Source organism: Giraffa tippelskirchi, chromosome 8 (assembly GCF_054371585.1).
Source record: "Giraffa tippelskirchi isolate mGirTip1 chromosome 8, T2T-mGirTip1v1.2.pri, whole genome shotgun sequence".
Classification (NCBI taxonomy): domain Eukaryota; kingdom Metazoa; phylum Chordata; class Mammalia; order Artiodactyla; family Giraffidae; genus Giraffa; species Giraffa tippelskirchi.
In genome coordinates, this window is record NC_137282.1 from 102,899,480 (window position 1) to 102,923,521 (window position 24,042).

General features: G+C 39.1%; 1 long non-coding RNA gene across 1 annotated transcript; it reads right to left on the bottom strand.

Moving 5' to 3' along the window:
- Positions 1-1,920: 1,920 nt before the first annotated feature.
- On the bottom strand, positions 1,921-24,031 carry LOC145516740 (uncharacterized). Its single transcript, XR_014061713.1, has 2 exons — positions 23,658-24,031; positions 1,921-5,692 (listed from the first exon to the last, which is right to left on the bottom strand). It is a non-coding gene; the product is annotated as an uncharacterized LOC145516740 (long non-coding RNA).
- Positions 24,032-24,042: the final 11 nt, after the last annotated feature.

The window sequence follows — 24,042 nt, forward strand, 5'->3', positions numbered from 1 at the left end:
CAAAGTGTGAGCCATCACAGAGAGCAAGTGAAGCCTAAAAATATGGTGTGGTTAGCTTTTACGGACTGGGTAATTTCATAGTCTAATGAGTGTGTGGATTATTCTAACTATTTTGGGGAAGGGGGGGATTTCCAGGGGTTGGGCCAAGCCACCCTTTTATGTTGGTTGATCTTGGAACTGTCATGGCATCTCTGGGTATGTCATTTAGCTTGCTGATGTGTTACAATGAGCTTATACTGAGGAGCAAGTTCTGTTCAAGTTGACTTGTCTGCCATCTTGGACCCATTTGGTTCTAATCAGTTTCTATTGTGCCTTCAGGCTACGTCATTCTTTCAAAAGTTTTGCTCTGTCCCCTTCCCTCCTGTTTCAAAAGGATTGAAACTTCAACTTCAGCATCAGTCCTTCCAATGAATATTCAAGACACATTTCCTTTAGGATTGACTGGTTTGATCTCCTTGCTGCCCAAGGGACTCTCAAGAGTCTTCTCCAGCACCACAGTTTGAAAGTATCAATTCTTCAGTGCTCAGCCTGCTTCATGGTCCAACTCTCACATCCATACATGACTACTGGAAAAACCGTTGACTAGACAGACCTTTGTCACAAAGTGATGTCTCTGCTTTTTAATACTCTATGTTTGTCATAGCTCCAAGATGCACACATCTTTTAATTTCATGGCTGCAGTCACCATTTACAATGATTTTGGAGCCCAAGAAAATAAAATCTGTCAGTGTTTCTACTTTTTTCCCATCTATTTGCCATGAAGTGATGGGACTTGATGCCATGATCTTAGTTTTTTGAATGTTGCGTTTTAAGCCAACTTTTTACACTCTCCTCAAAAGGCTCCTTAGTTCCACTTCACTTTCTGCCATTAGAGTGGTATCATCTGCATATCTGAGGTTGTTGATATTTCTCCCAACAATCTTAATTTCAGCTTGTTATTCATCAAGCCTGGCATTTTGCATGATGTGCTCTGCATATAAGTTAAATAAGCAGCGTGACAATATACAGCCTTGACGTACTCCTTCCCCAATTTGGAACAAATCTTTTGTCCCATGTCTGGTTCTAACTGCTGCTTCTTGTCCTGTATACAGGTTTCTCAGGGGACAGGTATTCCCATCTCTTGAAGAACTTTACATTTTGTTGTGATCCACACAGTCCAAAGCTTTAGCATAGTCAATAAAGCAGAAGTAGATGTTTTTCTGAAATTCCCTTGCTTTCTCTATGATCCAGCAGATGTTGGCAATTTGATCTCCGGTTCCTCTGCCTTTTTAAAAATCCAGCTGTACATCTGGAACTTCTCAGCTCACATACTGCTGAAGCCTAGCTTGAAGGATTTTGAGCATTACCTTGCTAGTATATGCTGTGTGCTTAGTTGCTCAGCTGTGTCTGACTCTTTGCATGTGAAATGAATGCAATTGTATGGTAGTTTGAACATTGTTTTGCATTGCCTTTCTTTGGGATTGGAATGAAAATTGACCTTTTCCAGTTTTTCAAATTTGCTGACATATTGAGTGTGGCACTTTAACAGCATCATATTTTAAGATTTGAAATAGCTCAGCTGGAATTCCATCACCTCCACTATCTTTGTTTGTAGTAATGGTTCCTAAGGCCTACTTTACTTCACACTCCAGGATGTCTGGCTTTGGGTGAGTGACCACACATTGTGGTTATCCAGGTCACAAGACATTTTTCTGTAAATTTCTTCTCTGTATGCTTGCCACCTCTTATTAATCTCTTCTGGTTCTATTAGGTCCTTGCTGTTTCTGTCCTTTATTGAGGCCCATCTTTACATGAAATATTCCCCTGGTATCTCAAATTTTCTTGAAGAGATCTCTAGTCTTTTCCATTCTATTGTTTTCCTCTATTTCTATTTTTTTCACTGTTTTAATTTATTAATTGAAGTATAATTGCTTTACAGAATTTTTTTGTTTTCTGTCAAATCTCAACTTTAATCAGTCATAGGTATACATATATCTCCTCCCTTTTGAAACTCCCTCCCATCTCCCTCCCCAACCCACCCCTCTAGGTTGATTCAGAGCTGCTGTTTGAGTTTTCCTGAGCTATATAGCAAATTCCCATTAGCTATCTCTTTTACATATGGTAATGTAAGTTTCCATGTTACTCTTTCCATACATCTCTTACCCTCTCCTCCCTTCTCCCCATGTCTATAAGTCTATTCTCTATGTCTGTTTCTCCACTGCTGCCCTATAAATAAATTCTTCAGTATCATTTTTCTAGATTCTGTATATATGTGTTGCTGCTGCTACTGCTGCTAAGTCGCTTCAGTCGTGTCCGACTCTGTGCGACCTCGTAGACGGCAGCCCACCAGGCTCCGCCGTCCCTGGGATTCTCCAGGCAAGAATACTGGAGTGGGTTGCCATTTCCTTCTCCAGTGTATGAAAGGGAAAAGTGAAAGTGAAGTCGCTCAGTCGTGTCCGACTCTTAGCGACCCCACGGACTGCAGCCTACCAGGCTCCTCCACCCATGGGATTTTCCAGGCAAGAGTACTGGAGTGGGGTGCCATTGCCTTCTCCGGTATATATGTGTTAGGACACAATATTTATCTCTCTCTTTCTGACTTACTTCACTCTGTGTAACAGGTTTGAGGTTCATCCACTTCGTTAGAACTGACTCAAATGCATTTATTTTTATGGCTGAGTAATATTGCATTGTGTATATGTACCACGACTTCTTTATCCATTCATCTGTCGATGGACATCTAGGTTGCTTCCATGTTCTAGCTATTGTAAATAGTGCTGCAATGAACAATGGGATACATGTGTCTTTTTTCAATTTTGGTTTCCTCAGAGTATAAGCCTAGGAGGGGGATTGCTGGGTCATATGGTGGTTTTATTCCTAGTTTTTTAAGGAATCTTCATACCATCTTCCATAGTGGCTGTATCAATTTACATTCCCACCATCAGTGCAAGAGTGATCCCTTTTCTCCACACCCTCTCCAGCATTTATTGTTTGTAGACTTTTTAATGATGGCCATCTGACTGGTGGGACATGATATCTTATTGTAGTTTTGATTTGCATTTCTGTAATAATGAGCAATGCCGAGCATCTTTTCATGTGTTTGTTAGCCATCTGTATGTCTTCTTTGGAGAAATGTCTGTTTAGGTCTTTTTCCCACTTTTTGATTGGGTGGTTTGTTTTTCTGGTATTAAGTTGTATGAGCTGCTTGTATATTTTATAAATTAACCCTTTTTCAGTTTTTTCATTTGCTATTATTTTCTCCCATTCTGAGGGTTGTCTTTTCACCTTGCTTATAGTTTCCTTTGCTATGCAAAAGCTTTTAAGTTTAATCAGGTCCCACTTGTTTACTTTCATTTTTATTTCCTTTACTCTAGGAGGTGGGTCATAGAGGATCTTGCTTTGATTTACATCATCAAGTGTTCTGCCTGTGTTTTCCTCTAAGAGTTTTATAGTTTCTGGTATATTTATTTTTACTGTTCACTTAAAAAGACTTTCTTGTCTCTCCTTGCTATTCTCTAGAATTCTGCATTCAGGGCATATCTTTCCCTTTCCCCTTTGCCTTCTACTTCTCAGCTATTTGTAAAGGCCTCCTCAGACAATCACATTTGCCTCCTTGCATTTATATATGTGAATTGTTGTTAACTTGATTAATGTAAAACAGTACCTGAAAAGTAAATTTGTTTTCAGTGTGCTGATGTTTATAGAAACTGAGTCTCTAAGACTTGTGTTTAGCTATTAATGCATTCATGAAGATAACAAATGTTGCCTAGAAGATAGCCAGCTGACCTTTCTCTGGGGAGTGTAACTTTCCTGTTGTACATTGTCTTTATTAATACACAGACTAGCTTAAAAGACAAATTCAAAATGAACAATGGATTAAGCAACTATCCAGTAAAATTTGAAGGAGATAGTCACTCAATATTTTAAGTGCTATACCCAAAAAGCAGTTAACTCTTAGTGTAGAAAAAAAAGGAAATTAAATGTAACAGAAAGAGTGCCACAAATATTTTAGATCTTGTAAACCAAATGGTTCATTGATATTATCCTTAAAGAACAGTTGTTGTTGTTATTCTTTAGCTGCTAAGTTGGGTCCAACTCTTTTGTGACCCCATGGACTGTAGACTGGCAGGCTCCTCTGTCCATGGAACTTCCTAGTCAAGAACACTGGAGTGAGTTGCCATTTCCTTCCCCAGGGGATCTTCCTGAGCTAGGAATCAAACCCATGTCTCCTGCTTTGCAGGTGGATACTTTGTTGCTGAGCCACCTGGATAGCCTAGGAAAATAATGTTTTTGTTCAGTCGCTCAGTCGTGTCCAACTCTTTTGCGACCCCATGGACCATAGCATGCCAGCTTTCCTGTCCTTCACTATCTCCCAAAGTTTGCTCAAACTCATGTCCAACAACACATCCCATTAAAATTATATCATATTTCTGTCAGAGGGGAAAAGTAGATAAATTATGAATTATTCAGAATCTTGAATAAAATTTTAATATTCTTTGGTGTTGAGGTTTGACACATACTTTTTCATCTTTAAGACAAAAGATCTTCAAGTTTAATGGTCAGGTATGAATTATTACATCTTGGATTCAGAATAATTAGAAGAGATACTGAACTTCAGTTTTCTCAGGATAAAAATACATGCATACGTCAACTGGCTGTTCATCTCCCTTTAGTTCCAATACTTGGAGTTAGGGAGATTTCTTTTGTTTATTATAGACTTATACACTCATCAACCTATGCTAGAAACAGAACCACAGTGACTCTGCAAATACCCCTTTCCCTCATAAATTTGCTCTTCACTTATGATTTCCATCCTATCCATGTTGTCCTAACTGGTCTGTGACTTAATCTTTATTCTCTTGAGTGGCCTTGTTTATCTATGCTGAAGTGCAGAAACCTATATTTCTCACTGAAGGGAGTTATTGTAAGAGCTTGAGATGTCTATGGAGCCTGAGACTGTGTATGAACATAAAGGCTGATACCAGTTTATCACTTAGAGAACACTATAGCATAGAGGTTGGCCAGTTCAGCCTCTCACTGGAAAAGCAGAGAGGGAAGCAGTATGAAATCTTGAACTGTGATTATTATTTGCTATAGCAATAATGTGTGGTAGGTATATACCATGGGATATTACTCTGCCATGAAAAATGACATAATACCATTTGCAGCAACATGGAGATTGTCATACTGAGGGAAGTCAGATAGAGAAGGACAAATATTGTGTTATATTGCTTATATGTGGAATCTAAAAAATGGTACCAAATAAACTTATTTACGAAACAGAAATAGAGTTACAGATGTAGAAAACAGTCTTATGTTTATCAGAGGTTAAGGGGGAGAAAGATAAATTGGGAGATCAGGTTGACATATACACACTAGTATATATAAAATAGACAACTAATAATGCTTTACTGTATAGCACGGGTAACTCTACTCAGTACTATGTAATGATCTATATGGGAAAAAAATCTAAAAAAGAGTGACGTGAAAGTGTTACTCACTCAGTTGTGTCCAACTCTTTGCGACCCCATGGACTGTAGACCACCAGGCTCCTCTCTCCATGGAATTTTCCAGGCAAGAAGACTTGGGTGAGTTGCCATTTCCTTCTCCAGGGGATCTTCCTGACCCAGGAATTGAACCCAGGTCTCCTGCGTTGCAGGCAGACTCTTTACCAAGTGAGCCACCAGGGTATATTTACAACTGATTCATGGTGCTATACAGAAGAAAGTAACATAACATTGTAAATCAGCTATGTGCTTGCTGCATGCTCAGTCACTTTAGTCATATCCAACTCTTTGCGACCCTATGGACTGTAGCCTGCCAGGTACATCTGTTCATGGGATTCTCCAGGCAAGAATACTGGAATGGGTTGCCTACACTCCCATTTAAAAAAAAAAAAATGTATGAGTTTTCTGTGGCCCAATTAGAGGCCATACAGAGTAGGTAGGCTCACGTTATCTTGAAATGATTCTGCCCGAGAGGGCAGCTAACCAGGCAAGAGAGCTGTAGAGTGAGAGGTAATAGAATTTATAACAAAGGAGAATCAGAGAGGGTTTAGCTGTAAGAGTTCCAAACTGCTTGTATCGAGGAACTATATAGCATGAGCATTTTTCAGAACAGCCAAAGAATTCATGTTTCTATCCAATTAAAGCGTCAGACTTTGGATGCCTGCCACACAGACAGATTATTACACTAGGGACATAGACAGTTACTCTTGTCCCTCTGATGCCCTTTCCCCCCTGCCCAGCTCTAAACGAGCCAGAAAAAGCAGGGAAGGAATATGAGGAAGTGTGGAAAAACAAACCACACTTCCTGGATATGAACTTTCAGTTTCCATTTAGAATGCACAGGACCTCTCAATGCCCGAAAATGAAGTGTAATTATGGAGACCATGTTTATAACAGAAAACATCAAAAAAAGCTAAGGTGTCTTTCCAACATATCCCAAAGGGAATAGAAGGGAGATTCAACAGAATACATTTGAAGGCAGTAGCTGTTTAAAAATAGTCATTTTCTGTTTGAACCCCATCAATTTCAGATTATTCCATTAAAAATGATTCTATATGCACACACACATAGAACATGGGCTAGATTTTTTTCAGTTAATACTATGTAATGAATATTTCTCATGACATTAAATACTCTTCTATATCCTTTTCCTGGCTTTATAATATTCCTTTTAATAAACATACTATAATATATTTAATTGATTCTCTATTATTAGATGTTTAGATTATTTCCTTAATTTTGATGTTATAACCAATACAGTAATTAATAACTTTATATGTAAAGCTTTGCCCATAACTGTGATTAATTTGGGGGAGAAATCTCTAGAAGTGGAATTACTAGACCCATAATTATACACATGTTTAAAGCTTTGGATATATATTGCCAAATTTCAAAATGGATAATCTATTAATGAATGCATCTGTAATTAATATTCATATCAATAACTTCTCAAAATCTTACAGTGTTTATATGAATTTTATTTGCCAAAATTGAAAGTTAAAAATGAAATATTATAGGTACCAAAAATTATGTTGTATATCACTTAGGTAGTAAAAGATATTCAGTGCTAAATGAAAACTTTTACATTTTATTAAATTTATTTTATTAAAATCAAAATTTCGATAAATGTTTAAACAATTCAAATCAAACTACAGTCTACCATCACCTTCACAATAAAAATCCATCACATATTCATTTAATTTCTGGGCTGTCAGGTAAAATTTTTTTAATAACTACACTTGACATCTATTTGAAGTGTCCTCCCCAAGAAACCTGTAGAAAAGGGTCTTTCTTCTATGATTAGGGGCTTAGGGGGTATTAGTTAGATTCCATGAATACTTGGGTTAAAAATCACACCTCTATCCAAATAACAAAAATTATAAGACTTCAGTATCGTCATCCTGTGCTTTCTGGGGAAAGATAAAAACAAAATTAACTGACACTTGACGTGGTTAAATTGGCTAACTACCAAACACATAAAGCATTATCATATTTTCTGAACTTAGAAGAGTTCAATGGTCATAATTATTGGTCTGTGAGTGATAATAACAAATCTATTTAAATTAATGTTGTTTATAAGGAATGTATAAAGCATTTGCACATGTGCCATCTCATTTGAATCTCATAACACCCATGCAAGATAGATTTTCTTATTTCATATGTGAGGAAACTACAGTTCCAAAAATTATTTGACTCACCCATCGGCATACAGCTCTAGTACAAACATAGCCAGGAGTCAAAACTCTACCTTAATTTTAAATCCAAAATTTTTCTACCATGCCACCCTGCCTCTTGGTTTGTTTGTTTATTAATACTTTGAACATCAATACATGCCAGGAGCCATTCTAAATACAATAATAGAACTGGTGGAGATTGGTAAAATTCTACCCTCTCATATCTTGGGAGAGTTGGGGTGGTGGAGTGTGACAGGAAGGCAATAATTAAAAACTAATTTGTGATATCTCAGGGAAAGGTAAGTGTTGTGAAAATGATTCAGGGTTAGGGGAGAGAGAATGATGAAATATACTAGTTAAGATTATGTTCTCAAGGAAAGTTGCTGGAACAAGTTTCACTATTAAGTAGTATGCGTGCATGCTAAGTTGCTTCAGTCGTGTCTGCCCCTTTGTGACCTTATGAACTGTAGCCTGCTAGGCTTCTCTGTCCATGAGATTCTCCAGGCAAGACTACTGGAGTGGATTAGCCATGCCCTCCTCCAGGGGATCTTCCCAACCCAGAGATTGAACCTGCGTCTCTTATGTCTACTGCATTGGCAGGAAGGTTCTTTACCACTAGCACCACCTGGAAAGGTCCCTTCACTATTGAGTAGAGACTTGAGTTTAATGAAGGGTCCAGCTTTGCAGACAACAAGGGTGGGAGAATTCTAAGAAAAACTTGGGAACCTAGGCCTTGGTTGCTATCCTCACAGAATAACTCATGTCAGCTTTGCATTCTATTAGCAAGATAATTCCAGTTGCAGGGAAAATTCATTTTCCTTAAATAAATAAGACCCCTATGAAGAGAAGTAAAGATCAAATAGCATAACCACAGCACAGAAGCAAGAAAACGACAGCTGCTCAGATTTCTACCTCTAACTGACCTGGCTTTTCAATATTCAAAGCTTTCTTCACAGGACAGTGCTGGGGATATAGCTTTTTATTTCATTTTTTGAAAATAAAACTTGAAAATTCGTCATAGAATCAGATCACATAAACTGCAATCACAGTCTTGCAAGTACTTTTTGACAACATTTACTAAGAGAAGGGAGTTCAAAATTTTATACTTGTGTTAATTTTTATTGACATGTTAGAAAAGGATTTTAACCATTTTCCACCAGCTGTCTTTAAGTATTTAGCATCAATCAAGGGGGTATAATATTACTCACTTGCCTCTTTAGTATGATATATTGGAGATTTTAATTATCTAATTATTTAGAGAAATAAAATATGTTAAGGAAGAAGTCTAATAACTTAGGAAAGACCTCACAGAAATTCTTGTTTCAGATACTAAGTGAAAGAATCATCAAGAGATGCCAAAGCCTTAATTTTGTTATACGCATGACCTTATGACATAGAGTGTGTAATTGCTGAAATTTACCACCCTGATGACTGCTATCATTTCTCAGTCTCTTTCTGTGTGGCAGAGCACGTACTAAGCACTTCACATACACTGTGGTAAAACCATCTGAAGCATTTCTCCAAAGAAGACGTACAGATGGCTAACAAACACATGAAAAGATGCTCAATGTCACTCATGATCAGAGAAATGCAAATCAAAACCACCATGAGGTACCATCTCATGCTGGTCAGAATGGCTGCTATCAAAAAGTGTTCAAACAAGAGTGCGGAGAAAAGGGAACTCTCTTACACTGTTGGTGGGAATGCAAACTAGTACAGCCACTATGGAGAACAGTGTGGAGATTCCTTAAAAAACTGGAAACAGAACTGCCATACAACCCAGCAGTCCCACTGCTGGGCATACACACCATGGAAACCAGAACTGAAAGAGACATGTGTACCCCAATGTTCATCGCAGCACTGTTTACAATAGCCAGGACATGGAAGCAACCTAGATGTCCACTGGTAGATGAATGGATAAGAAAGTTGTGGTACATACACACAATGTAGTATTACTCAGCTATTAAAAAGAATACATTTGAATTAGTTCTAATGATAGGGATGAAACTGGAGCCTATTATATAGAATGAAGCGAGTCAGAAAGAAAAACACCAATACAGTATATTAATGCATATATATGGAATTTAGAAAGATGGTAACAGTGACCCTATATGCAAGACAGCAAAAGAGACACAGATGTAAAGAACAGATTTGGGGGCTCTGAGGGAGAAGGCAAGGGTGGGATGATTTGAGAGAATAGCATTGAAACATGTCTGTTACCATATGTGAAACAGATCGCCAGTCCAGGTTCAATGCATGAGACAGGGTGCTCAGGACTGGTGCACTGGGACGACCCTGAGGGATGAGATGGGGAGGGAGCTGGGAGGGGGGTTCAGGATGGGGGACACATGTACACCCATGGCTGATTCATGTCAATGTATGGCAAAATCCACTACAATATTGTAATTAGCCTCCAATTAAAATAAATTAATTAATTAAAAAACAAACCCCCCCAAAAATCTGAAGATCTTCACTGTAATAATTTTACTATATAATAACTGTGTAATAATCTTATGAAGATCTTTACTGTAATGATTTACCATATAACGACTGAACAATAACTACTGTAATAATTTTCATTGTACTGATAAGGAGGGGTTAAAGAAGTCTACCCAAGATCATTTAACTGGTAAATGGCACAGTCAGGATTTGAACTCACTGTAGGAGCCAAAGCTCTCAGACACCTGCTAAAGTGACTCCCTGCCAGATTCTAGATGGTACACTTGGTCTCTCTGCTGAGTATAAACAACTTTGGATGCTGATTAAAAGCAGCATGAGATTTAACAGCCATGCATAATCCAGTCCCTTCAACTCCAAATTTGAGGGCATCTCAAGCAGTTCAGTGCATGAGAATTGGAAAGAGAGATATAGGATCAGCTCCCTTTGGAAGTGAGTGAGATGCACTGAGCTCCTCTGAAGTAGGAGCTGCAAACTAGAACAGATTTATGAAAGGCACAGCCCCAGCCCTTTTCCTTGATGCTAGGCTGTGTCACTCTTACTGTGTCCTTCACCAAGCGCAACATGATGCCTGTTGTACTCAACAGCCAGCCCTCATCGGCTGACAAGGAAAGGAAGGGACAGAGGACAGAAGCTCCTGCAGAGAAGACAAAGCCTATGCAGAGAATAAGACTTCAGTTCACTTGTGCAGGATGCCGTCACCCAGGGCAAACTGGCACCGGGTATCTCAGCCATCCTCAGGAGCTGGCCCGAGCTCAGGGGCAGTCATTAGCGCCAGCAGGTGATCTCTGACTGTTGAGAGTCAACCCAGAGCAGGTCCGTTCTGGCACAGCTTTTCCAACTCCCTGCTTCCCTATCAGTACAGGGCCTGCCAGCATCTCCTCCAGGGTCTGGGGAAGTGTTCTGACATGTTTTTATTGTCTATTAATTATTGTCTTCTCCCTGAAGAGAAATATATTTTTGACAAGTTAAAAACCTCTCTCTGCAATAAAAATGCCTTCAGGCTTTCTGAGCAATCTCTGCATTTGAAGACTATCTCTGGGAAAGATGCTACAGTGGAATCTTCCAGTCATTTGTCAGGCCAGTATCTGTCCATCAACCTGGAGCAGCAGTTTTTACTTAAGGCTCAAAGTGGGATATAAGCATAACCCTTGGCAACCATGAGAGAGTCTCAGTTGCTCCTGTCCTGGGTTCCCGGGCTGACAGTGCACAATTCTAGGAGAGAAATTTCAGGAGAGAGAAGGGTCTCACATGTGAGTTTGTGTGCTTGTGTCTTGTTGGTGTGTCTTCACCCCAAACTTTTCCTTCTACCCCAGGTATACTGAGAACAGTGGCAGCCTTGTTATAAAGCTTGTACAGCCGTATTACCAAGTACTAGAACAGGTCCAGAGAGGTGTGAGTGATGAATAGGGATGAAGACTCTAAAGGGGCAATAGTGACTGCAGAAAAGAAAAGGGTAGGAGTGGAGGGGCATAACATGGTCTGTTTTCTGAAGATAATGAACTTCAAAGAGGGTTAGTAAAAAATAAACATCACGCAAAACAAACATGGTGAGAAATAAACCAAAGGGACACAACAGCTGAATGCAATGAGTAAAACCTAAGCAGATCCTGGAATAAAAAAAAAAAAAACAATTTTAAAATATATTTTGGGGATTATTGGCGAAATTTAAATTTTTAACAGTATTCCACCATAGTGCTAAATCAAAGAAAAATTTGATTCAAAATCCAATATAATTACTTAAATAGAAAAAAGTAAAAACACTTTGGGAATGTTTCAGCATTAAACACTATTCTACTCTTTATAAATCACTTCTCAGAGCAACCCTGAACCTGTATTGCCCATCCTACCCTATGTGAATCATAGCTCATCATTGGAACTCAGCCTACTGGGTTGGGAAGGGAAGAGCAGAATGGAGGTCAGTCAAAGCAAGAGTGAGGCACAAAGGCTAGAGATAGGAAGATCTAAATGACCAGGTAAAAGTCAGTCAAGACAAGCCCAGAAGGAACAAACAATGATTCTGTTCCCAGCAGTGCACTGCAAGGAGCCACGGTCCCCTGAACAAGCCATGGGATGCATTGTTAGAGCTAGCTGAGTCTACAAGTGGTGATTATAACATCGCCAGTTTAAAACAATAAATCCATTATTCATGATGATAACAGAGTAATGGAAGGGGTGGTTGTTTTAAACGAAAAAAAAATATTAATGATATAGATGATCTAGATCATCTAGACCTAGTAATGATCTAGATCTAGTAATGAGCTCCCTACCCTACCCAGCCCTGATTCTGGCCAGGCTGGCCCTAGTTGGGGTTGAGAATGCAGTTGCAAAGGAAACTGGGGGCACATTTGTGAGAAGAGGAGGAAAGTGAGGACAGGGAATCTGGTAAGAGCTGAAACACTGAAGAAGTATAAACTTCCTTCTCTGTCCCTCATCCTTTGATACTTTTACTCCAACAGTTACTAAATGCCCAGGGTGGTTTGTGAGCCGTGATGGCCAGTGAAGGGAAAAAAGAGACTCTGTTTTCTTTTCATTCCCAAGTCTATGCCCACAGGATGTAGGAAGGAGAGTCCCCGGAAAACAAAACATTGAACATAAGTAGATAGAAACTCCAAAAGCTTATTGGGGAGATCCTGTTACCTGCAAACTAGAAAAGCAAAACATATGACTTCTATTTATAGCACTTATTATGATGGTAAATGTTGCACACATAAACAGCATTAAAATCAGCAGGAGGGAGGTTTCCTCATGAGCTAGTGGGGGAGAGAAAAGCAGCAAATATTTCATTTACCACTGAGGTTGGTATTATAGGCAGACTTGGTCTGTGCCAGATTTCTACCAACAGTAACAAAGTATATGATGCATATGTAAGACCAAGGCTAAGACTTTACAGACAGCAAAGGGCCCAGATGTCTCTGTGATATCATAAGACACAGTCTTGTAGAGTCTACTCAGTGACTATTAATTGGGCACCTCTACTATTTACCAAACCATGTGCTCATTGCTAGAATGGTACTTTGTCTTCAGAAATTCATGCAATTTGTCAAAGTTCCTTATCACAGAGTCTCTTTACCATACTGAGTGTCCCCTGGCAAGAGAGTTATATGAGCAAATGAACAGTTTTGGGGAACATGCATTAAGGTTCAGTGGTCTTCCATATACACACAAACACACCCACACATGCATACACATATACACTATTTTCTTTAACCAGAGGCACTCTTATGTCAAAGCATACATGTAACTCAGAAACAACAAGCCCCCCCCCAATATCTTTGCAAGTTTTAAGTTTGGTTTGAACCCCTTAACTCCCTAACCTGTGCAGACACCTGCGACCTCCTGGGGGTTAGGTCATGCACAGTCTGCTTTGCTTGAAGACTCCTGTCAAATATGCTGCTCCTATTCTCTGTGATGTTGATGTGAAAACATTCCCATCAAGATTTTCACCATTAAGCACATTCACACAAATCATTTGGGGTTATTTTCCAATTATTGGTGAAACATAATGATGCATATTTTTCTTATTGAAATATAGTTTATTTACAATTTTGTGTTAATTTCAAGTGTATAGCAATCAAGTGTATAGCAATCAAATGTACAGTTAATTTCAAGTGTTATACATAGAGATATGTCTGTTATTTTTAAAATTCTTTCATAGGTTATTGCAAAATATTGAGACTAGTTCCCTGTGGTATATAGTAGGCCCTTATTGATTATCAATTTTATATATAGTAGTGTGTATATGTTAATACCAAGCTCCTAATTTATGCCTCTCCCCCACTTACCCTCTGGTAATCACGAGTTTATTTTCTATGTCTGTGAGTCTATTTCTGTTTTCTGAATAAGTTCATTTGTAGAAAAATATTTTTATATTCCTTTACATCACTTTTAAAAGTGATATCATATTTGTCTTTCTTACTTCATTTCATATGATAATCTATTCTTGTTGCTGCAGATGACATTATTTCATTCTTTTTTATGGCTGAGTAATATTCCATGCTGTGTGTGTGTGTGTGTGTGTGTGTGTGTGTGTGTGTGTGTATGCATGTGTATATACACATGTCTTCATTGATACCTCTGTTGATAGACATTGTTTGCTTCCCTGTTTCAGTCATTATAAATAGTGCTGCAATGAACATTGGGGTGCGTGTACTTTTTCAAATTATAGTATTCTCCATATATATGCCCAAGAGTGCACTTGCTGGATCATATGGCACTTTTATTTTTAGTTTCTCCATAGTGGCTGTACCAATTTACATTCCTACCAACAATGTAGGAGAATTCCCTTTTCTCCCCACCCTCTTCACCATTTAATTTTTTAGATGTTTTTGATGTTGGCCATCCTGTTTGGTAGGAGATGATATCTCATCGTAGGTTTTATTTGCATTTCTCTCATAATTAGCAATGCTGAGTCTTCTTTGGAGAACCATCTATTTGTATCTTCTGCCTATTTTTGAGTTCTTTCATTTGTTGTTGTTTTTTTGGTATTGAGCTGTATGAGCTGTTTGTATATTTTGAAAATTAATTCCTTGTCGGTAACATTGTTTGCAAATATTTTCTTTCATTCTGTAGGTTGCCTTTTAGTTTTGTTTATGGTTTCCTTTGCTGTGCAAAAGCTTTTAAGTTTAATTAGGACATGCTTACATGCTAAGTGTCTGACTCTATGAGACACTGTGGACTGTAGCCTGCCAGGCTCCTCTGTCTATGGGATTCTCCAATAAGAATACTGGAGTGGGTTGCCATGCCCTCCTCCAGAGGGTCTTCCCAACCCAGGAATCAAACCCGTATCTCTTAAGTCTCTCGCTCTGACAGGCAGGTTCTTCATCACTAGGACAGCCTGGGAAGCCCTCTTAATTAGGACACATTTGTTTATTTTTGTCTTTTATTTCCATTACTCTAGGAGGTGAATCCAAAAAGATATTGCTGCTGTTTATGTCAAAGAGTGTTCTGCCTACATCTTCCTGTAAGAGTTTAATAGTGTCTGCCTTACATTCAGGTCTTTAATCCATTTTGAGTTTATTTTCGTGTTGTATATGGTGTTAGGGAGTATTCTAATTTCACTCTTGTACATGTAGCTGTCCCGGCACCACTTATTAAAGAGGTTGTCTTTTCTTCACTGTATAGCTATGTATGCCTCCTTTGTCATAGATTAGGTGACCATACGTGCATGAGTTTATCTCTGGCTTTCTATCCTGTTACATTGGTCTATATTTCTGTTTTTAATGCCAGTACCATACTGTCTTGATTACTGCAACTTTTATATGGTCTGAAAGAGAGTCTGATTCTTTCAGCTCCATTTTTCTTTCTCAAGATTGCTTTGGCTATTCACAGTCTTTTGTGCTTCTACACAAATTTTAAACGTTTTTGTACTAGTTCCATGAACATTGCCATTGGTAATTTGATAGGGATTTCATTGCATCTGTATATTGCTTTGGGTAATCTAGCCATTTTGACAATATTGATTCTTCCAATCTAGTAACAAGGTGTATCTTTCTGTTTGTATCATCATCAATTTCTTTCATTAGTATCTCATAGTTTTTGGAGTACAGCTCTTTTAATTTGTTGGGTAGGCTTATTCCTAGTTTTTTGGTTGTTTTTTTTTTTTATGTGATGGTAAGTGAGACTGTTTCCTTCATTTCTCTTTCTGATTTTTCATTGTTAGGGTATAGAAATGCAACAGATTTTGGTGTATTTTTACCCTGCAAGTTTGCCTAGTTAATTGGTGAGCTCCAGTAGTTTTCTTTTTTCTTTTTTGTTTTTTTTTATTAAATAAATTTATTTATTTTAGTTGGGGGCTAATTGCTTTACAATATTGTAGTAGTTTTTGCCATACATTGACACGAATCAGCCATGGGTTTACATGTGTTCCCCTTCCTGGACCCCCCTCCCACCTCCCTCCCCATCCCATCCCTCTGGGTCATCCCATTGCCCCAGCCCTGAGCATTTGTCTCATGCATCGAACATGGAATGGTGTTCTGTTTCACACATGACAATATACATGTTTCAATGCTATTCTCCCAGAACGTCCCACCCTCACCTTCTCCCTCAGAGTCCATAAGACTGTTCTATGCATCTGTGTCTCTTATTCTGTCTCGCATGTAGGGTTATCGTTGCCATTTTTCAAATTCCATATATATGCATTAGTATACTGTATTGTTGTTTTTCTTTCTGGCTTACTTCACTCTGTATAATGGGCTCCAGTTTCATCCATCTCAATAGAACAAATTCAAATGTGTTTTTTTTTTTAATGGCTGAGTAATATTCCATTGTGTATATGTACCACAGCTTTCTTATCCATTCGTCTGCTGATGGACATCTAGGTTGCTTCCATGTCCTGGCTATTGTAAACAGTGCTGCGATGAACATTGGGGTACATGTGTCTCTTTCAATTCTGGTTTCCTCAGTGTGTATGCCCAGCAGTGGGATTGCTGGGTCATACGGCAGTTCTATTCCCAGTTTTTTAAGGAATCTCCACACTGTTCTCCATAGTGGCTGTACTAGTTTGCATTCCCACCAACAGTGTTAAGAGGGTTCCCTTTTCTCCACACCCTCTCCAGCATTTATTGCTTGTAGACTTTTGGATAGCAGCCATTCTGACTGGTGTGAAATGGTACCTCATTGTGGTTTTGATTTGCATTTCTCTAATAATGAGTGATGTTGAGCATCTTTTCATGTGTTTGTTAGCCATCTGTATGTCTTCTTTGGAGAAATGTCTGTTTAGTTCTTTGGCCCATTTTTTGATTGGGTCGTTTATTTTTCTGGAATTCAGCTGCAGGAGTTGCTTGTATATTTTTGAGATTAATTGTTTGTCTGTTGCTTCATTTGCTATTATTTTCTCCCATTCTGAAGACTGTCTTTTCACCTTGCTTATAGTTTCCTTTGTTGTGCAAAAGCTTTTAATTTTAATTAGGTCCCATTTATTTTTGCTTTTATTTCCAATATTCTGGGAGGTGGGTCATGGAGGATCCTGCTGTGATTTATGTCGGAGAGTGTTTTGCCTATGTTTTCCTCTAGGAGTTTTATAGTTTCTGGTCTTACGTTTAGATCTTTAATCCATTTTGAGTTTATTTTTGTGTATGGTGTTAGGAAGTGTTCTAGTTTTATTTACAAGTGGTTGACCAGTTTTCCCAGCACCACTTGTTAAAGAGATTGTCTTTTCTCCATTGTATATTCTTGCCTCCTTTGTCGAAGATAAGGTGTCCATAGGTGTGTGGGTTTATCTCTGGGCTTTCTATTTTGTTCCATTGATCTGTATTTCTATCTTTGTGCCAGTACCATACTGTCTTGATGACTGTGGCTTTGTAGTAGAGCCTGAAGTCAGGCAGATTGATTCCTACAGTTCCATTCTTCTTTCTCAAGATTGCTTTGGCTATTCGAGGTTTCTTATATTTCCATACAAATTGTGAAATGCTTTGTTCTAGTTCTGTGAAAAATACCATTGGTAGCTTGATAGGGATTGCATTGAATCTATAGATTGCTTTGGGTAGTATACTCATTTTCACTGTATTAATTCTTCCAATCCATGAACACGGTATATTTCTCCACCTGTTTGTGTCCTCTTTGATTTCTTTCATCAGTGTTTTATAGTTTTCTATATATAAGTCTTTTGTTTCTTTAGGTAGATATATTCCTAAGTATTTTATTCTTTTTGTTGCAATGGTGAATGGTATTGTTTCCTTAATTTCTCTTTCTGTTTTCTCATTATTGGAGTATAGGAATGCAAGGGATTTCTGTGTGTTAATTTTATATCCTGCAACTTTACTATATTCATTGATTAGCTCTAGTAATTTTCTGGTAGAATCTTTAGGGTTTTCTATGTAGAGGATCATGTCATCTGCAAACAGTGAGAGTTTTACTTCTTCTTTTCCTATCTGTATTCCTTTTATTTCTTTTTCCGCTCTGATTGCTGTGGCCAAAACTTCCAAAACTATGTTGAATAGTAGTGGTGAGAGTGGGCATCCTTGCCTTGTTCCTGACTTTAGGGGAAATGCTTTCAATTTTTCACCATTGAGGATAATGTTTGCTGTGGGTTTGTCATATATAGCTTTAATTATGTTGAGGTATGTTCCTTCTATTCCTGCTTTCTGGAGTGTTTTTATCATAAATGGATGTTGAATTTTGTCAAAGGCTTTTTCTGCATCTATTGAAATAATCATATAGTTTTTATCTTTCAATTTGTTAATGTGGTGTATTACATTGATTGATTTGCGGATGTTAAAGAAACCTTGCATTCCTGGGATAAAGCCCACTTGGTCATGATGTATGATCTTTTTAATATGATGTTGGATTCTGTTTGCTAGAATTTTATTAAGGATTTTTGCATCTATGTTCATCAGTGATATTGGCCTGTAGTTTTCTTTTTTTGTGGCATCTTTGTCTGTTTTTGGAATTAGGGTGATGGTGGCCTCATAGAATGAGTTTGGAAGTTTACCATCTTCTGCAATTTTCTGGAAGAGTTTGAGTAGGATAGGTGTTAGCTCTTCTCTAAATTTTTGGTAGAATTCCGCTGTGAAGCCGTCTGGTCCTGGGCTTTTGTTTGCTGGAAGATTTCTGATTACCGTTTCAATTTCCGTGCTTGTGATGGATCTGTTAAGATCTTCTATTTCTTCCTGGTTCGGTTTTGGAAAGTTATACTTTTCTAAGAATTTGTCCATTTCTTCCAAGTTGTCCATTTTATTGGCATATAGCTGTTGGTAGTAGTCTCTTATGATCCTTTGTATTTCTGTGGAGTCTGTTGTGATCTCTCCATTTTCATTTCTAATTTTGTTGATCTGATTCTTCTCCCTTTGTTTCTTGATGAGTCTGGCTAATGGCTTGTCAATTTTGTTTATCTTCTCGAAAAACCAGCTTTTAGTTTTATTGATTTTTGCTACGGTCTCTTTTGTTTCTTTTGCATTTATTTCTGCCCTAATTTTTAAGATTTCTTTCCTTCTACTGACCCTGAGGTTCTTCATTTCTTCCTTCTCTAGTTGCTTTAGGTGTAGAGTTAGTTTATTTATTTGATTTTTTTCCTGTTTCTTGAGGTACGCCTGTATTGCTATGAACCTTCCCCTTAGCATTGCTTTTACAGTGTCCCATAGGTTTTGGGTTGTTGTGTTTTCATTTTCATTCGTTTCTATGCATAATTTGATTTTGTTTTTGATTTATTCTGTGATTTGTTTGTTATTCAGAAGCGTGTTGTTTAGCCTCCATATGTTGGAATTTTTAATAGTTTTTTCCTGTAATTGAGGTCTAATCTTACTGCATTGTGGTCAGAGAAGATGGCTGGGATGATTTCAATTTTTTGGAATTTACCAAGGCTAGATTTATGGCCCAGGATGTGATCTATCCTGGAGAAAGTTCCGTGTGCACTTGAGAAAAAGGTGAAATTGATTATTTTGGGGTGGAAAGTCCTGTAAATATCAATTAAATCTAATTTGTCTATTGTATCATTTAAAGTTTGTGTTTCCTTGTTAATTTTCTGTTTAGTTGATCTATCCATATATGTGAGTGGAGTATTAAAGTCTCCCACTATTATTGTGTTATTGTTAATTTCCCCTTTCATACTTGTTAGTATTTGCCTTATATATTGTGGTGCTCCTATGTTGGGTGCATATATATTTATAATTGTTACATCTTCTTCTTGGATTGATCCTTTGATCATTATGTAGTGTCCTTCTTTGTCCCTTTTCACAGCCTTTATTTTAAAGTCTATTTTATCTGAAATGAGTATTGCGACTCCTGCTTTCTTTTGGTCTCCATTTGCATGAAATATGTTTTTCCATCCCTTCACTTTCAGTCTGTATGTGTCCCTAGTTTTGAGGTGGGTCTCTTGTAGACAGCATATATAGGGGTCTTGTTTTTGTATCCATTCAGCAAGCCTTTGTCTTTTGGTTGGAGCATTCAACCCATTTACATTTAAGATAATTATTGACAAGTATGATCCCGTTGCCATTTACTTTGTTGTTTTGAGTTCGTGTTTAAACATCCTTTCTGTGTTTCCTGTTTAGAGAAGATCCTTTAACATTTGTTGGAGAGCTGGTTTGGTGGTGCTGAATTCCCTCAGCTCTTTGCTTGTCTGTAAAGCTTTTGAATTCTCCTTCATATCTGAATGAGATCCTTGCTGGGTACAGTAATCTGGGTTGTAGATTATTCTCTTTCATTACTTTAAGTATGTTCTGCCATTCCCTTCTAGCCTGAAGAGTTTCTATTGAAAGATCAGCTGTTATCCTTATGGGGATACCCTTGTGTGTTATTTGTTGTTTTTCCCTTGCTGCTTTTAATATTTGTTCTTTGTGTTTGATCTTTGTTAATTTGATTAATATGTGTCTTGGGGTGTTTCGCCTTGGGTTTATCCTGTTTGGGACTCTCTGGGTTTCTTGGACTTCTGTGACTATTTCTTTCCTCATTTTAGGGAAATTTTCAACTATTATCTCCTCAAGTATTTTTTCATGGCCTTTCCTTTTATCTTCTTCTTCTGGGACTCCTATGATTCGAATGTTGGGACATTTCATATCGTCCCAGAGGTCCCTGAGGTTTTCCTCATTTCTTTTGATTCTTTTTTCTTTTTTCCTCTCTGCTTCGTTTATCTCCACCATTCTATCTTGTACCTCACTTATCCTATCTTCTGCCTCCGTTATTATACTGTTGGTTCCCTCCAGAGTGTTTTTTATCTCCTTTGTTTCATTATTCATTATATATTGACTCCTTTTTATTTCTTCTAGATCCTTGATAAACATTTCTTGCATCTTCTCAATCCTTGTCTCCAGGCTATTTATCTGTAACTCCATTTTGCTTTCAAGATTTTGGATCATTTTTATTATTATTCTAAATTCTTTTTCAGATAGATTCCCTATCTCGTCCTCTTTTGTTTGGTTTGGTGGACATTTCTCATTTTCCTTTACTTGCTGAGTATTTCTCTGCGTTTTCATTTTGTTTAGATTGCTGTGTTAGGCATGGCCTTTCTGTATTCTGGTAGTTTGAAGTTCCTCTTTATTGTGGAGGTTCCTCACTGTGAGTGGGGTTGGACGGGTGGCTTTTCAAGGTTTCCTGGATGAGGGAGCTTGTGTCGGTGTTCTAGTGGGTGGAGCTGGATTTCTCCTCTCTAGAGTGCAATGGAGTGTCCCGTATTGAGTTTTGAGATGTCTATGGATTTGGTGTGCCTCTGGGCAGCCTGTATATTGATGCTCAGGGCTATGTTCCTGCGTTGCTGGAGAATTTGCGTGGTATGTCTTGCTCTGGAACTTATTGGCTCTTGGGTGGAGCTTGGTTTCAGTGTATATGTGGAGGCTATTGGATGATCTCTTATTAATTAATGTTTCCCCTGGCTTTCAGTCTTATTCTTGCAGTAGCCTCAAGACTTCTCCATCCATACAGCATCAATAATAAAACTTTTAGGTTAATGGTGAAAAGATTCTCCACAGTGAGGGATACCCAGCAAGGTTCACTGAGTTACATGGAGAGGTGAAGTGGGGGAGGGGGGGTTGAAGTGACCAGGAGAAGAGGGGGACTCAAACGTGGAGAGAGCAATCTAGCCAGTAAGCACTTCCCTCTGTGCTCTCCACAGTCTGGAACCCTCAGAGCGGTTCACAGAGATACAAAGAGAGGGGGGAGGAAGGTAATAGAGGTGAGAGTGAGTAGAAAGGGAGGAATAAGAGGGGAGAGAGAGATCTGGGCAGTATTCTGTTCCTGAAGTGTTCTCCAGTACCCAGAACACCCTCAGAGATTCACAGAATTGGGTTGAGAAGAGAAGGAGGAGGGTGGGAGATAGAGGTTCCCTGGGGGAGAAGAAAGAGCATCAATAGGGGGAGAGAGTAATCAAGCCAGTAATCACACTCCTGAGTAAAAATGGGTCCTAAAGATTGGGTTCTTAAATGTACAAAATTGATATCAAATATGTAAAACAAAGATTAAAAATCTAGAGTAGAGGTTAGACTCTTATAAAACATACAATATAAAAAAAAGAAAACAGTGTAAAAAGAAAAAAAAACAGTAAAACAGTAAAAAAAAGAAACAGTAAAAAAAATAAAACAGGAAAAAAACAGGAAAAAAAAAAACCAAAAAACACAAAAGGTATAAGATATATGTATGCAGTTTGCTTTAAAAATAGGGGGTTTTTTTTTGCAAGGTAATAGTGGGTTATGAATATGAAAATTAAAGGTGTAATAGAGGACTTAAAGAAAAAAGAAAGAAAAAAAATTTTTAAAAAAGTTAAAATTAAAAAGAAAAATGATAATAGTAAAAATATATATCCCAGACTTTCTCTGGAGCTGTTGTGAGCAGTGTGGGGTCTGTTCAGTTTCAGATAGATCCTGCTTATACTTTTCAAGATCTATAGGCCCCTTTCAATGCAGTCGGTGTTAACTACAGGGATTTTAATCTGTTGGCCTGTCACTTCCAACACGCTTCCCTCTGTTTATTTGGCTTCTGTTTGGAGGTCTCTTCAGTATCTAATTTCCGCCCTGCCACAAAGGGGCGGAGGCAGTCTCTTTAGGTTTGCTTGTTCAGTCGTGCTGTGGGGAGGGAGGAACACTGCAAACCAATATCACTGGCGTGTGTGTGGAGAGCTCACAGTGTCTCGGCCGCACTGGGTTCGCCCCCGCTCACGGCGTGTGTGCTTTCCCCGTCTACCCTGCTCAGGCTTCAGATTTCTCGGCTGGGGAGTGGGCCCTGAGATGCTTGCACTTCCCGGGTCTAAGCCGCTCAGGTTCAGGTTCCCAGGAACTCCACAAAGGCGCAGACTCGGTTGCGCCCGCGGTTTGTGCCGTTCCCGGTCGGAGCAGCTCAGGCGGCCAGGAGTTTGGCAAACGCACTCTCCCCTGTTGGGGCAGTGCGGCTTATCACCTCCCTGGTCCCCGCCTCGGCTTATGCGCTCGCCCGGCTCCGGTGTGCTTTGTGTCGGTTCTGGGGAGCTGGTCTCTGGCTGCGACCCTCCCGGCGGCTGTCGACCCTCCGGGATCTCAGGCAGTCTTTGCTTAGAAACTGGGAGCCTGTTTGCAGATTGGTAGGGGGTGCCCTCTCTGGGGCCGAGTTTGCCCCTTTCCGGCTCTGGCGGACCCTGCCTGCCTGCTGTGTCCGGTGGGGGATGGGGCGGTCCGCAGCCGGCTAGCTCTCCTCTGGTATCACTCAGTCCTTTGTTCTGTGAGCGGGCCGGCAGTGCCCTAGATTTGGGCCCTTCGCGGGACAGTTCTCTCTCTCTGGCTGTCCCACAGTCCAGGCCACTATCCCACGTCAGCTCCCTCAGATTGCCCTCAGGGCGTTCGGGCCCAGTCCTCACCCCAAGCAGCGCCGCCTGCCCCTCTCCGTTCAGCCCCCACTTGCTGGTGGCGGAACGTCTGGGGTTCCTTGCTGGGAGTTGCCCCTAGGCACACAATCTGTGGGTTTTATTTATTTTTTCTCCCAGTTATGTTGCCTTCCGTGATTCGAAATCTTCCCCCAAACCTTCCGGTGAGAGGGTTTCCTGGTGCTTGGAAATTTCTCCTCTTTTTCGACTCCCTCCCCGGGACGGGTCTCCGTCCCCAACTCTTTTGTCTCTCTTTTTATCTTCCACAATTTCTCCTACCTGCTTTCGAAGACAATGCGCTGTCTCTCTGGATGCCTGACGTCCTCTGCCAGCGTTCAGAAGTAGTTTTGTGAAGTCTGCTCAGCGTTCAGATGTTCCCTCAATAAATTTGTGGAGGAGAGAGTGGTCTCCCCGTCCTATTCCTCCGCCATCTTAGCCACCTCCCCTCCAGTAGTTTTCTGATAGAATCTTTAGGATTTTCTATGTATAGTATCATGTCATCTATAAACAGTGAAAGTTTTAATTCATCTTTTCCAATTTGGATTACTTCATTTCTTTTTTTCTCTGTTTGTTGTGGCTAAGACTTCCAAAACTATGTGAAATGGGAGAGTGGGCATCTTGGTCTTGTTCCTGATCTTACAGGAAATGCTTTCAGCTTTTCACC